This window comes from Tiliqua scincoides, chromosome 1 (assembly GCF_035046505.1).
Source record: "Tiliqua scincoides isolate rTilSci1 chromosome 1, rTilSci1.hap2, whole genome shotgun sequence".
In the NCBI taxonomy this organism is placed as follows: Eukaryota; Metazoa; Chordata; class Lepidosauria; order Squamata; family Scincidae; genus Tiliqua; species Tiliqua scincoides.
The window spans coordinates 244,347,040-244,359,791 of NC_089821.1; the positions used below are offsets into that span (position 1 = coordinate 244,347,040).

General features: G+C 43.0%; 1 pseudogene; it reads right to left on the bottom strand.

The window, feature by feature from the left end:
• Positions 1 to 5,211: 5,211 nt before the first annotated feature.
• Positions 5,212 to 5,327, bottom strand: LOC136637204 (5S ribosomal RNA; annotated as a pseudogene).
• Between the last annotated feature and the right edge of the window lie 7,425 nt (positions 5,328 to 12,752).

Consider the following 12,752-nt stretch of genomic DNA (forward strand, 5'->3'; position numbering starts at 1 on the left):
GTTGAAGACCACAGCTAAATACGTAAAACAAGTTAATCCTGCCCTTATGTACCAATACTCAGAACTGAGAGTAAAACAGATTTTCACTTTAATTTTTTTTTTTAAGAATGCTTTATTTATTTATTACAGATACAGGTAAGGAAAATTGGATAGACTTAGGGTTAGGACTACATAGGTTACACACAAGGCTGGTGGCCATCGATTACAACAAACATTAATCCAAACGAAATTACTAATCAATACAAAAATTATCATATTTATTAACCCAAATGATTAATACTTTAACATTCCATATTTTTCCTCTAATCTTATCTATCCCATCATATTCAAATTTTACTTTACTTTTACTCTTCTTACCACTAAAATAATCTCTAAAATAAAATCTTTCTTATCTAATTCTTAATTTCTAATATCACATCTAAAAAAGAAGTCTCTGATTACAATGGTATTACCCCTTCAATCTCTTCTAACATACTATATATCATTTTCCATAACTATCCAATCAAAAAAAAAACTTCAAATTTTTGCTTATAGACTCTTCTTACCACTAAACTAACTTCTAAAATAAAATCTCTTATCTAATTCTTAATTTCTAATATCACATCTAAAAACAAATATCTCCAATTACAATAATATTATACTTCGCTTATCCACCACATATTTATTAACCCAAAATGCAGGTTTAATATTTTCTCCAAAATAAACATCTATAATTTATTTTATTTACCTTCTCTTTTAAAAAATAACCCTTTTATTTATCTTAATACCACTTTAGTTTACACAATGCTTATATTCCAAATTTACAGTTCCATCTAATTTATTTCATATGATTACCATTTTAATTTTCACAATACTTATATTCCAAATTCCCTTTTCATCCACTTTAATTTAATATAATTAATAAAATATTTATCTTAATACCACTTAATTTCCGCAATATTTATATTTCAAATTTTCATTTAAATCTATTTTAATTTAATATAATTAAAAAAAAATTCTACTTATTATTCAACCATTTTGACCTTCTTCTTATTGCTTGCTTTGTGCTCTATCTTATTGGTGTTCCCTCTTAGTCTTCCAACTGGTTCTTCCACTTCTTCTTTTTCTTCTTTTTCATCTTGTCTATTGAATTTCTTGGCCCCCCCCCCTGTATTTTTCTTTCTTCTTCTTCATTCTGTTATTCTTGAATTCAGTCCATAAATTCTTCCTCTTCTTGAGACAGCTTGCTCACTGAACATTTCCTCTTTTTTCTTCCTTAAGGTTCTTAGTTATTATGACAATTGCTTCTTCCGCCTCATGTCCCATCTCAAAATACTCCACTTCTTTAACTTCGCCAGACATTCATTTTTCTTCTCTATCCATTCTTTTTTCTTCTCTATTGTTTATAATCTGTTCCTGCGAGTTTACAAGGGGGAGGAGGTAACTCTCAATGAAGTTGCAGTGAACTTTGGGGGCTCCTGAAGAGACTGCGAAATAGATGTGTTTTCATGTGCCTAAACAACTAAGGCACGCTTCGGTGCCAGGAAGACGGTACGAAGAGCTGAGAGCTTGAATGGGGGGGTCCTTAGAAACAGGCAGTTTCAAGGATTTCTCTCTGTTTTGCTCTGTGCTGAAGCATATCTATCCCGGGTGCTATCTTGGAGAAGCTCGGAAAGTTGAGAACCCGTCCTCCCACGGCCTAGATACAACATCGCAGCGAAAAAAGCTATTAAGAGTAAGTGAACTTGGCTCGTTAAAAAGTTTTACCGAGAACTGTAAGTAAGAAGTCTGGAGGAGGAGGAGATAATACAAGATTATTCACGCTGGCCGTTAGCCACCCGGGGGGGGGGGAATAGGTGAGTTGGTATTTCCCCTGCTGGAGTAAGTACAAGATTATTTTTTTTCAATGGTATGTATCGAAGAGAAATAAATAAGTAATCTTCAACAAAGGAAATAAAGTCTACTTTCATTTTCCCAGCAAAAAGCCTTGATTTAAGTCTGGTTACTACTTTCAGTTTCTCAGCAAGAGGCTTGAATTTTTTTTTGGTCATTTAAAGGCATACTAACCTAATTTGAGTGTGTTGATTTGATTGATTTTTTTTTGGATATTAAAATTGGAAAGTAACCCTGGATACAAAATTGGAAAGTAGCCCTGCAGGAAGTGGTTCCAGTTGGTGTTGATAAAAATGGCTTTTGAAAATTTAAAAGATGGTTGTGAAAGCCAGGCCTGGTTGATGGACTTTGTGATGGATTTTAGAAGAGAAATGGAGCAACAGGTCAGAGAACTGTCTGAACAAATTGGGCAGATTTTCACTTTAAGATCTGTTAGTAGGTCCTTTTGACTGCATCATTTTGTGCAAGGATGAAACCATCTGGAATTGCTTTTAAGGTCAAATGCTTCATTACCCGGGAGGAGGGGTTGTGTCATTTTAAGCCCCTGTCAGCAAAAACTAGGTTCTTGCCTGTCGTGATTACCCCCTCACCACTTCTGTTGCTTTCTTCCAAGCCAAGTTGTACAGGATGGGCACTCTCATTGCTTATGGAAACAGGTCCCTCAACTGGCATGTTCAAATTCTTCCCCTTTTGAAGCCTCAGGATCAAAGCACCAGCACATGATAGTACAGAAGATGCAAGAAGAATATAAAACTCGGCTCAAGGCACCAGCATAGGATAAAATAGCTTTTAAATGGACATCAATTCTCTATAAGCTTGTGTGACAAGGCCAGGATGTTACCGTTATGTCTGCTCATTATATTAACTTTCCCTCTCCCTCAGAAGCATCATGCCCACAGATGCATTCAAGGGATGAAACATTTATAGATGCTCACTTCTCTTGGGCCATTAGGAATGGGGGGGGGGCATCACTATACATCAATCATGCAACAGATGTTGTTTTCATTGTGGATTTGGTAGCAGCAATGATGCAAGGGGAACATCAAGCAGGTATTTGGCTGTAGGACAAATGTGCCAGTTCATGAAAGGCACATAACCAGGCATGCGATCAAGCATTCTGAAGTGCTCATACTTTATTTTATTGATTGATTTGATTTGTACCTGGCATTTCTCCCCAAAGGGTACCCAAAACACTCATAATATTACTCAATTATTAATCACATCTTTATTAATAAAAGATTCTTATGGTCTCTGGGCCATAAGAACCCTGGAATATCCAGATGGCACATGACTTTTTAGGTGTACACCAAAGATGTTTTATGCATACGTCTAAACATATGAAACATGAATGAGACAAACACCTATTTACAAATACATGCATCATACCTGCTGTTTTAAGCAGGGAACTGTGATTGGTTGCCCCTCCCTCATGAAAACACACTTGGGACAGGACCACTCACAATGTTATTAAGCCTGTCTGTTAATGATGAACTTAACATTATGCTTAGCTTGGACTTCAGTGGCAAACTCAGACCTGCCTCTAGATCAAAGATTTTCAACTGTTTTCATCTCACACAAGGGTATAACAGTGACGTCCCTGCACCGGGTTCTCCCCAGAGGCCAGGACGCTGCTGGCTTCACGCACTTCCATCTTTCTTCTGTGAAGGCCAGGAACCTTCACAGAAGCCAGGATGGGGTGTGGCAAAGTCCTCAGCGCCCCACCTTTGGGGAGAACCTGGAGGTGACTGGGCGAAGCCTGTGAGCGGTCATGTGTTCCCCTGGCGTGGCGCTCGGGGCATGTGCCCCTCAGGCTCTGCCCAAGTTATGCCTCTGATCCCAAGGCACACTGATAAGGCATTAATTCCTGTGGCACATCTGCAGATCATTCATGGCACACGAGTGTGCTGCGAAACACTGGTTGAAAATTGCTGCTTGAGATAATGTATGAAAATGGAACAAGGGGGATGACTGTAGCTCAGAGGTTGAGCATACACTTTTGATGTAAAAGGTCCCATGTTCTTCACTCTCATTGCCAAATAGGATGGAGAAACATCCCTGCTGGAGTGGCTGCTTTGTATACCATTCACCTTCCTTCCACATTTAATGTGTTGCTCAACTGCAGTTTTCATACTTTTCAATACAGTTGATGGAAACCTGCAGCAGCTTTTAGCTATTTACCTGTTCACATGCATTGACGTACCATCCATAAGCCTCCCAATCTCATACAGGTAACTAGGCTTAGAGACAGGTTCCTGTATATAATGTCACCTTCCATAATTTGAAGAGCCCTACTTCTGCTTAACCTCAGCCACTCCATGCCACACACACAGTTGGCAACCTTCAGTCTCAAAAGACTATGGTATCGCACTATGAATGGTGGTTCTGGAACAGCATCTAGTGTGGCTGAAAAGGCCAATTCAGGAGTGACAATCCCTTCCACACTGGGAGCAAGTGCAGTCTGTCCCTGGTCTGTCTCCCTGGCTATGGGCCTTCCTTCTTTGCCTCTTAGCCTCAGACTGCTGGCCAAGTGTCTCTTCAAACTGGGAAAGGCCATGCTGCACAGCCTGCCTCCAAGCGGGCCACTCAGAGGCCAGGGTTTCCCACTTGTTGAGGTCCACTCCTAAGGCCTTCAGAGGCCTTCCCTCTTGCAGATGTCCTTCTATCACATGCCTTGTATCGCATGCCTTGTATCGCAGATGTCCTTGTATCGCATGTATCACATGTATCGCAGATGTCCTTGTGTGCATGCCACACACAACATCTAGGAAAATGTTCAAGGTCTAACCACGTCCAGAGCCAGGGATTCAGTCATGCAAAGCTGTCACTGAACATACTTTTTTAAAATCTCCAGTGCCTTAAGGAAGAGATCTTGATTAGGATTAGGAACCATGATGAGATGTAGGTAGGGAAGTCATCTGAACGTATAGTGTCCGTGCTGCTCAGGGCTTTGCAGTTTAAAACCTTGACTTTGGACTGAGATTCTTCACAATAATCCACTAAAGAACTAAAGCATCCAATCTAAAGAACTGGTTCATTCAGTGATGATTGCTGAACCAGCCTAGGTCTGTGCCACTTATGGTCTTCAGAGAGCATCACAACCCAATCCTATCTAACACACACACCACTGGTGCAGCTGCACCACCACAGCATGTGCTCCATCATGAGGAGAAGCAGCCCTGGAGGTCTTCTTCAGGTAAGGGAAGGCTAGTTACCTTGCCTGGGAGTAAGCCTCTGCTGCCCTAATGGATCTACTCAAATCTGTGCTAGCAATTTTCCTGACTCAAATGCAAGTGCACTGTGGTTGGTTGGCAACCTTCAGTCTCGAAAGACTATGGTATAAGCCTACACCACCTGGTATTCCCTGGCAGTCTCCCATCCAAGTACTAACCAGGCCTGACCCTGCTTAGCTTCCGAGATCAGACGAGATCGGGCATCTGCAGGGTAACAGTGAAAGGTGGATTAAGGCCAGGAAAGTGGGTAGGGTATCTGTGACACACCACCCTATTCACCCTACTGTCTGCCCCGTTCCTCCCCCTCTTCACCCTCATTTCAAGTATGCTGACTTACGGGCGGGGCTTTTCCTGGGGCTGCTGGCATGCTTGCTGCTTGCAGCAGCAGCCCAATTGCAAGGAATGGAGTGTTGCCTTTTGCAACCACTGTAAAGTTTACTGCACTGCAAGTTCCAGCAGCGCACTATCTGTAGGATCAGGCCCTTAGTATATTAATGGGTTGAGGACTACTCAACCACCATCTAAGCCTGCCATTTTCAACCTCATTCAGCTCACAGCATACTGACAAGGCACTAAAATTGTCAAGGCACACTACCAGTTTTTTACTTAAATTAAATTACTACATTACAGTTAATCTTGAATTAATAAAATTAATACAATTAAATAATTACATCAGTGGTTTTCAAACTTTGTGGGAAAGTTTGAGAACCACTAAGTTCTTGCGTGGGCGGGAGGGGGGAGGCAGCAGGGGTGGGGGAGGCAGCACCCCGAGCACGATCACTCCGCATCTACTTTCACTGCTGCGGGGAGCCCTGCTGTAGGTCACACTGGGCTCCCCACACCCCTGGGAGGCTGCCGGGGCTTGGGTATGTGTACCTGCACCCCTGCAGCCCCCCTGAGTGCCGTGATCCTAGGGATCGCGCTGCTGCCTCCTCAGCGGCCTCCAGGCTGCCCCCACCCCTTAAGGGGGCAGGGGCCAGGGCCCACAGGCTGGGGCATCACAACGCCCCAGTTTGAAAAGCCCTGCATTACATGACAAAAAAATTGACAAGAAGGATGGAGAGGGAAGTATGTGTGGTTTCTGAAAAGGAGGAAAAGTCCTATGTTCAAATTCTTATCAAAAATGCCAGAAAGTGTTGGCAAAGACAGGGCAGGTTGATCACATAGTGGGTGGGGGCAGTGAGGAGAAATGATTGAAACAAGTGCAGGATTAAACTGGGGGTGGGGGAGAAAGAGAATGTGAGGCAATGATTCGGTATCTTTGGAAGGTGCTGACAAGTGAGGGGAGGGACAGTAAGAGAGTTGCTAACTGTGATTGTGAGATTTGGGGGGGGGGAATATGCCTAGGGAAGGGGGTGGGGTGGGGGAGAGAAGAGGAGAGAAATGCCAATTGCCTGCTTGTGTATTTGAGAAAAAAGAGTGCAACCAAAAGCCCAATCCTATGCATGCCTGCTCAGAAGAAAGCCCCATTATAGTCAATGGGACTTACTTCCAGGTGAGTGTGGATGGAATAGCACCCCCAGAGCCCAATCCTATGCATGCCTGCTCAGAAGTAAGCCCCATTATAGTCAATGGGACTTACTTCCAGGTGAGTGTGGATAGGATTGTGGCCCAGCGCCCTTCCTTTAAAAGCCCCAAAGTGCAGGGAGGGTCACTTTGGGGAATTGCAGGCAAACTGGCCAGGAAAAGGGACTTTCAGGAACCCTTTTCACTGCCAGCCTAAGGCAGCCTGACTGCCAGCCAGTCCTTAGGTTGGGGGTCTCAGCATACTCACTTACTATGTACCTGCATGCCTGCCTCTGGTTCCCTCTTCTCACTCACTCCACAGTTCCCACCTCCTGGCTCCTCCGGGCTCCTCTGGTTGGGCAATCAGCACCCAGGCAGGCAACAACCGCCTTCGTGCACAACCCTATGCATGTCTACTCAGAAGAAAGCCCCATTATAGTCCATGGGACTTACTCCCAGATAAGTGTGAATGGGTAGGACCCCCAGAGCCCAATCCTATGCATGTCTCCTCAGAAGTAAGTCCCTTAGTAGCCAATGGGGCTTACTCCCAGGAAAGTGATAATCAGGTTGCAGCCTGAGTTGTGCTCAGTAGCAGGAGCAAACTCCAAGCTGACTCTGTAGCTGCTGCATGGGATGCAAAGCAGCTGCGACCAGCCCTTTCCCTGGCTGCTCCCTTGCTTGTTCTCCCTGTCAAAGCAGCCGCTTCTCCCGCACGTGGGCGCGCAGCTGCTCCCTGCCTCCTCTGATCCTGAGGCACACCTGAGACAGCCTCGCGGCACCAGCGGTTGAAAACCACTGATCTAAGCCAACTCATTTTTGAAGAAGGGAAGGTTATTGACTAGCTGATTTGGGAGTTCATGGTAGCATGACATCAATTAAAGTGTTTATCTGGAATATTGCTGGGTAGATAAATAAATTAGTCTACAAAATTGTATTGATACCGCCTATATTTTAAAATATCTCTGTCTAAGTCACCTGACTCTTTGCTCAAAACAAAATCAATTACACAGGTACTTGCACAGCCCACCCAAGAAAAGAGAAGGGATGGGAGGGGCAGCTGGTCAATTTCCACAGAAAGTGCTGTAACATCTGAGGTATTGAAGCTTCATGAAAGACAAAAGTCAATGGTGCCCCCACCTGCCCTCTGATGGCGTCTTGAACTTTACTGAGGTGACAATAGTTCTGAGGATTCAGCAGTCAAACTGCCAGGCAGGCCCTCTGATAAATGGGTTTTTGGATAGTGCCCAACCTAGTTGATCCTTGACTTGAATAAGGGAATCAACCAGCTACACCATACCAGCTACTCCTAGGCATTCATGGCATAACCATATCAAGAAATTCTGCTTATGCCTATATAAAAAGGACAGATCCAGAACGGTGTAGTGGTTATGGGGTTAGACTGAGACCTAGACTGAAATCCAGGTTCAAATCCCTGCTCAGCCCTGAAGCTTCCTGGATGACCTTGGATATCTGTTTAATCTATTCCACAGGGTTGTTGTAAGGACAAAAAGAAGGAAGGAACCATGTATATCACCATGAGCTCCTGGAAGGAAGGGTGGTATAAAGAACATGAAGAATAAATACAATAAATATATTATTCCATTTAAATATTGTAAAGAAAGCTCTTAGGGTGCAATCCTAACCCCCTATGTCAGTGCTTTCCAGCACTGACATAAGGGCAATGCAGCTCTGAGATCAGGGAACAAACATTCCCTGACTTTGAGGAGGCCTCCGTGAGTGCCACCCAACTGCAGGATGCAGCACACGTCCCATTGGCACCGCTATGCCAGCATTGACATAAGGGGTTAGGATTGCGCCCTTAAAGGTCTAAAGGGCTGGTTTACCTTCATTTCAGTTAGATAAGGAAGTGTAATTCATTAAATTTTAAATACATGCCCTGCCAGTAGGTAATATGAGGATTGAGAAAAATCAGACAGCAATGATCAGCCTGTTAAAATTGAGATTATGAGATGGCTATCAGTAACAATCTATTTTTATAGGGGAGAAGATTATCTTAATCAAGGGTCTAACATATAAATGGCATGCTAGTTTGCAGAGATAAAATGCTGAAAGTATTAACAACTTCTAGGATGTCAACATACAAGAAATGTTAATCACTCAGACTCAAACTCTTCCTATCCCAAAAAATCCATTCAAATTAAATCAGTGAGGAAGGATACGATGGAGAACATAGATCATGAAAATACTGGGTCTGCAGTGTCCCGGAAGGTAGTGAAAATTTAATTCAGGAACATAACAGCTTAAAAAAAACCTATTGAAGAAAGCTGAGTTCCAACATAAAATGTGGTTTGGCTTAGGACTGGCAGTTATAGAAAAGAATGAAATTAAATTTAGGAACATGGAATTATATGGCCTGTAGAAGATGAGATTCAATACTGAAGGCCAAAAACCAGCACACAGAAAGGAATCTAACGTTTAATACATATTTAATTATCTTTGCAGAGCAACCAACCATCATGCTCCCTGATCAGGCACACACCAGAGCTTGGTCTCCAGTAACAGAGAAGAACATCCTTAATTTAATCAGAGGACTACCAATGACAAAGCAGAAGGGAAGCTGCCACTAAAACTTTTCAAATCTAACTCACAATGGTAGACCCTCCATCCTGGCTACTTAGGCACATAAATTGCACTGGAACATTCTCTAAAAACTAGGATTCTAGTTTTAACATTTGGGGACCAAAAAATTTTAGACAAAAATTCTAAAATAACATTCCCTTTACATCTTAAAACTGGGATTAATCATATATAGGCAAACTCCAAATTACTCAATACTCAAAGAATCTTAAGAGTTCTGATTATCATTGCTTGCAGATATTTAACTCTTTCAAAGTACACAAACAATGGAATAGAAATGTTAACATATGTTAAGAGTTATGTGTAAAAACCACTGAGAAAAAGCAGACAAGGCAAGCCATTCCTTGGGAAAAAGAAAAAGCCGCTCTATCTATGAAGCTCTGCAGCTCAGGGGAATATCTTCCCCACTCAATAACATGGATTAATCACACAGAAAACCAGTTTACCAAGTGGTGAAGGTGAGGAAGCCTAACCTTTACAACTAATTAAATGTGTCACAGGGAAAAAAAGTGCTACCTTTGCATCCATACATATCAAGAAACAACCATGGGCTGAAAACCATTCCTTACATGGTAAGTTGGTCATCTGTATTCATCCACAACCCAGCTCCTTATTTTCTAACCCAGCTAATTTTTCATTAGCTGGAATTCAGAACTACATGCAATACCACAATCATGTGAACAATTTCATAAAACAAAAGCCATTTTCAATGCATGGTTTGTCAACGAAGGTAACAGTATTTGGAGACAGAAGTCCTTTTCAGACATTCTGTAAATGTGGCGGATCTCTCCACTTACAGAATTCTGTGAACATGCCTGGTGAGCTCTACTCTCACCACCACCATGCTCTTAGCCCTATTCCTACTCACTCTCCCTGTGGAGTGTTTTTGTCACTGCAAACACTCTCCATGGGAAGAGCAAAGGTAGGGAGTGTACTGGGACTAGAGCTTGCTGACCACCCTCTATAAGATTCTCCACACTTCCAAAATGTCTGAAAAAGAATAGGACCAGCTACGAAAACCACCTGGACTTCCATATCCACCTGAGTAAGAACAGTCACAGAGTTTTGTCAGACATTATGGCAACCATATTCTTAATTATGGCATGCTTAATTTTTCTGAGCAACCAGATTGCCCCCTGGTTTGGGACCTCAGTGCAGGTGGAAGGGGCCTTTAGCAATTTGCTCTGCCATAGTCCCAATCCATATTCCCTTCTCGCCACAGCTGCTATTTACCTGGGAAGGAAAATTCCCGTCCTTTCCTGCCAAGACAAAGAAATAACCAGCTTGGGGAGGAGCTGATTAGGGCTGGAACCACAGAGGGGTTAAAGTTTTGAACCTCACCCTTCCCCATGACATGAATTTGATCAACACAGGGCCCCATTCTGGCTGCTTTTTAGTGAAGGGAAAAAAAACAAGGTATATGTGTTAAGCTTAATATAACAGGTGGTTTGATCCTAACAGTATAAGGATGAAAATACTGTATAAAGGACATTCACAGGGCCACCTGATTCTGAGGACACTTCTAATTGTCATCTCAGCTGGCCCTTGTAAGTTTGGGAATCATTCACCTGTATGTGCCCACATGATTGAAATCAAAATTCAGCATCTCTTTGGGAATACTCCGGATAGAAAATCTTTTTTGTTTTATCTTAAACTTTACAAGGTGCCCTGTTGCCTAAAGACATCAGTACTTCTAAAGAATGCCACTGAAGTAGAATATTTTCTCCCACCCTCCCTTCAATGATTTTTCCCCCCATTCTTTTCTTTCTTTCTTTTTTCCCCCCAAACATATAAATTGAGTTTTTCAGCAAATAATGACAGAGCATCTTTTGGGGATAGATGTCAGATGGTTCTGTGTCTGCGTGTGTCATCCTCTCCTTTCTATTATTCCTCCTCTACATCTTCTATTTCAACCTGTCTGCATTACCGACAGATATTGCTTTCTGTTCTATGGAGGTCATTACATTTGTAATTGGAAACCTCGGCATATTTTTTTCCTCCTCCATATACAGCCAACAATAGAAACTTCAGTGTCAGGCTCAAACTTCCTCTACAGAAAAGAAGTTACAGTCACAGAGGGGAATGGATTTTTCCAGTTGAAGATTCTGCTATGGAGTTATGTAACTATGGCTGCAATCCTAACCACATTTTCCTGAGAGTAAGCCCCATTGAACAAAATAGGACTTACTTCTGAGAAGACCTGGTTAGGGCCTTCACTTGGGCCAGTGCAAGGGTCGCAAACGTGCCATAAACCACGTTTGTGCCTCCTCGGGAGTAAGATGTGCCGGTGCACAGAGGTGCACCGCACACAGAGGCCGAATCCAGCCTCCGTGGCGCCTTCTGCGGTGAGTCTTGCCGACACAAGCCAGGTCAACGCAAGGCTCTGGGATGGGTGAGGAGGAGGTGGGAGGGAGGCGTTCCAGGGCGGGGGGAGGGCGGGCAGTGGGCAGCCCCGAGGGCAGGCAGGTGGGAGTGGGAGGCAGGGCTGGGATCCAGTACTTATGCTGGATCCCAACCCCCATTCCCAGGGAGTTCAGAGTGACTTCAATTTGTTCCTCTCTCCTCAGACTTGTGCCACCTCAGGAGCTGGTGCAAGTCCGAGGAGACCCATGGGGCAACGGCACCTTACCCGGAGGTAAGGGGGAAAGTTTCCCCTTGCCTCTGGCTGAGCCACTTTGGGTCCCTATCCCACACTGGATACAGCGCAAGCCTCTTGGCTTACCTGTTCTAGGGCAGGGTAGGGTTGCGGCCTAAAAAAATAATACCTACATGTACAGTATAGTTGTATAGTACAACGTGTGTTGTGTTGTGTTGTGTCGTGTCTTTAAAATACAAAGGGAAGGTGTAATTGAGAAAAGAGAACTGCCATCAGTCCTCTTATCAGGGTTCACCAGCACAACAGAATGTTGTGATCTGCACACAGTTGCACAAAGAATCCCAAACTTTGCCCACTTGCTTTTTCACCCACAAATTCTCCTGTAGAGACTGTATGGTATTGTCCTTCCTTTCTTGCCATAGCAGGAAATGTCTGAATGCTACACTCAAGTCACTTACTGTTCAGCATGTAATTCAACATTGCCTGCACAAAGAGTTCCTGCAGGGGTTTATCTGCAGTTTCTTGTATTAAATAAAGCTGCCAGTTGGTTTTCCAGCCTGTGTGGTCTTCTCCTCCTCACAATACATTATAGACACTTCAGGGAATGATGCTGGAGACGGAATGAAATAGAGAACAGCAATACTGTATATGCTTTTCAAGTGACTGTCCACACATGCAAGAGAGAAGATAATTATGCTGCCATAGCTCTTTTCTCATTTTTCCATTTCCTCTTGTCCCATCTACGTTGTAAAGCTTCTAACAGGCAGAGTAAGAATGCCACCTCAGGCGTCACATTTGGGGGATCATTAAGAGCTTATTTATTTACTGAAAAAGAAATTTCTATCCCTGCTTTCCACAAAAATGCCCAAGGCAGTTCAGAACAATAAAAACATCACACACACACACATATATATTCTATATATATTTAAAAAACAATATATATATATATA